General features: G+C 45.8%; 1 pseudogene; it reads left to right on the top strand.

Moving 5' to 3' along the window:
* On the top strand, positions 1–3,135 carry LOC104418241 (annotated as a pseudogene).
* The last annotated feature ends 646 nt before the right edge of the window (positions 3,136–3,781 follow it).

The following is a 3,781-nucleotide window of genomic DNA, read 5'->3' as shown; positions in this document are numbered from 1 at the left end:
ATGGCGCACCCGCTGGTGCGATTTGGGATCCCTAAAGACTGGGAGACCATCGTGATGCACCATCGCTTCCCGGGTCGGGTGCATCTATACGAGAAGTATCTCTCCACCATCTGGGTGGATGAGGGACCGGGGCAATGAATACCCCATCGGTTCCTAGCGTGGTTTATCTGGGAGGGAGATATGCTGATCGGTTCGCTGTGAGGTTTTGACGGACTGCTCGGTAGGGGCCCCGAGGATGTTGACTGGGATCCCATGGAGCTGGACCTTCCTAACGGTGCAGTGGAGAATCCTACCTTCTCTTCACTAGAGATCAACCCGAATGCCTTCGACTACGACTCGATGGAGCCCGAGTCTAATGGGTTTGAGTGATAGGGGTGTTGAGCCCGAGAGTTCGTTTTGTATAGTTGGATTAGCCTAGCCTAGTTTCATTTTGGTCTAGCTTAGAGGATGGATCGGCCCCTTTGGCGGGCTTGTAAATTGGAAACGATTCTTCATTGGTTAATCCAATAAAAATGTATATATGCGAGTAGTTGCTGTTATTCTTGCTGTTCATCCTCTATCTCTATTTGATTGCTTGATTGTATGTTTGATTGGGGGATGTTTTTGTTTTCCGCTTGCGCATAATGAAAGATTAAAATGAATGGTTGTCAACGAGTCTTGGGACGTTACTTTCAATTGACCAAGGGAAAGGGTTGTTACGTGCTCGGGGTTCGAGGCTGACGGCGAGCCCCACCATCCTAGCGTGAGGCCGCCCTTGAGGCTGGGCGGTGGGGCTCACCCTTGCCGAGATCCGGCGAGGTCGAGCCTCGCCCACGGTCAACGAGGGTGAGCCCCGCCAGCCCGGCGCAAGGCTGCCCTTGTGGCCAGGTGGCCTCAATCTAGCCTCGTGCCCGGCTAGCGGCTGGCCCTCGCCGATCGTGGGCGAGGCTCGATCCTCGCCACATTCGGCGAGGGCGGTCTTGTGCCGGGCAAGCAAGGCTCGCCCTTGCCGGATTTGGTGAGGTTGAGCCTCGCCACCCAGCGCGAGGCCGCCCTCACGGCCACTAGCAAGGTGGCCGGCGAGGTCGACCTCGACCTCTCTAGCTGGTCACCGAGGTCCGACAACCGGCTGGAGGAAGAAGGAGGAGAAGGAAAAAGAAAAAGAAAAAATTAAAAAATATTAAAAAATTATTAAGGTTGTCCACGTCGGCGATCGAGCTTCGTCGGCGACCCAGGCCAACGTCCAATCAGCAAAATCCGATCAAAATTGGCCAGAAAGGACTGAATTGGCATAACGTAAAAAAGTTTATGACTTAATTGGCACCAAAAAATGGTTTATGACTAAATTGGTACAAACGCAAAAGGTTTAGGACTTTTTTAACACTTTTCCCAAAGTGGATGTGATATTACAAAATCCATGAATTTCTTATCATATCCTGTCCAATTATATCTTGTTTAGAAATCCAGACGACCAAACGTAGCTTTAGAGTAGTTAGTGGGACCAATCTCACATGGTATTAAAATCAAAAGGTCCTAAGTTTGATTCTTTCCAGGTCCCTACTTACCTCCTCAATGAAAAACTTCTAGACTTAGTATTAGGCAAAAAGATCAGACTAAGTGTAAAGCAGAATGATGGAATGTTTAAATATTAAATCACTCTTTCCTCTATAATTTGAACTTTTAGAGCAGTGAATGGTGATTCCACAAAATCTCACATTTACAATGACCTTACACATTTTGATTTCATTCAACTTAATAAGTTCAACTTTTCAATTGGAATATTTGAAATTTTCATTAGACTAAAGTTTAGGGAACGGTGACGAAATGTTAAATTGACAATTTGGCATATGATATATATATATATATATATATATATATATATATATGTTATATGTTATACATATGGAGTCAACGAGAGGGAGGGAGGTCAAGATACGAGGAGAAGTCGTGAACGGCAATCTTGATGTAGGTCAAATATTAAATGAGTTTCCACTTGCTGAGCAAATAAGAATTTCCCCTTGTACCGAAAAAAAGTCGAACAACGTTTTATGCACTTTTACGTACATACGCATTTTTTGTGTGTGTGTGTGGGGGGGAGAGATATTATTTGATCTTCTTTATATTACAACTAAAATTTAAAATGCTTCTTGGACACAGCATTGAAAGACTAGTACGTTGGAATTTACTACTTGGATGTGACGAATTTAACTTTATTTTGCAGGGTCACAACATGACCATAGTTGAAGCGGACAGGCACTATGTAGAGCCGATTGTGGCCCAAAATCTGTTCAGTTACTCGGGCGAGACATACTCTGTCTTGATCAAAATTGACCAAGAACCGTCGAAAAACTACTGGATCACGACCAACATCGAGGGCCGGAACGCCACGGCCACGACCGCTCCCAGTCTGGCCATCCTCGATTACTACCCGAACCACCGCCAGCCCGATCTGGAATGACATCGCGCCGCGATTGGCACAGAGCGTGGCGATCAAAGCCCACCAAGGATACGTCCACACTCCGCCGCCAAATTCGGACCGAGTGATTGTGCTCCTCAACACACAGAACACGATCGACGGTTATTACCGTTGGTCCGTGAACAATGTGTCGTTCACGCTCCCGCATACGCCATACCTGGTCGCCCTCAAGGAGAATCTCCACCGCGTTCGATCAGCACTCACCGCTTGATCGGCTGCACGACTTCACGAATTATGACATCTACCGCGTTGCGAACAACGCCAATGCCACCTCTAGCCACGCAATCTATAGACTAAAGTTCAACTCCACAGTGGACATTATACTGCAAAATGAAAACACCATGACCACAAAACAACAGCGAGACGCACCCGTGGCACCTCCACGGCCACGATTTCTGGGTCCTCGGATACGGGACGGGGGAATTCAATGTCGACAATGACCCAAAAAAATACAATTTGGCGAACCCGATCACGAAGAACCCGGTCGCAATCCACCCTTACGGGTGGACCGCCCTGAGGTTTGTGGCAGATAACCCGGGCATTTTGGGCATTCCATTGCCATATAGTCTCATTTCCATATGGGCATGGGCGTGGTGTTTGAAGAAGGTGTCGAGAAGGTGGGCAAGTTGCCTTCGGAGATCATGGAATGTGGTGAAACAAAAGCCTTCAAGAGACCATAAATTAATTATTCATCCCTTACTTATATACCTCTTAAAGGGTCTGTTTGTTATATGAAAAATTGAAATATCTTTAAAATCGATAGAATATGTACAATTTGCAATGTGGATTCGAGCTAACTTTGCTTGGCACGAAAGATTGGTGACGCAAGACAAGATTCTCAAGACCCACTAAAATTAACCTTTTTTTATTCCAAATATTCTTTGGATTTATGTAAGTTTCTTGAGAGCATATTCAAGTTTGGGACATCTGAAGTGCCAAAACTTGAAACGGAAGGACATTTAAGTGTCAAAACTTTGGAAATGTACACTTAAGTGTCGGTTTAGTAAAGTGGATCACTTAAGTGCCACTCTGGCCAAGTTGGCGTGACAATTTTCCGGCGAGTTGGGTGCAAAACGGCATCGTTTTGCATGCTGATGTGGCGAAAAAAATGCAAAAACGACGTCATTTTGTGTCTGATGTGTAAATAATTAATAAAAAAATTAATTGAATTAAATTTAAACTTAATTTTATTTAAAATATTCTAAAAATAAAAAACTTAAAATTAAAAAGGGGGCGAAGGGGGTGGCCGAGGGCCGAGCTCTCTCGTTGCCGCCGGAAGGCCCGGCGACGGAGGGGGCTGGCCGAGGTCACCGACTCCCGGCCGAC

This window comes from Eucalyptus grandis, chromosome 9 (assembly GCF_016545825.1).
Source record: "Eucalyptus grandis isolate ANBG69807.140 chromosome 9, ASM1654582v1, whole genome shotgun sequence".
NCBI lineage: Eukaryota > Viridiplantae > Streptophyta > Magnoliopsida > Myrtales > Myrtaceae > Eucalyptus > Eucalyptus grandis.
Note: the sequence above shows the minus strand (reverse complement) of the source record. Positions and strands in the feature narration are given on the sequence as shown.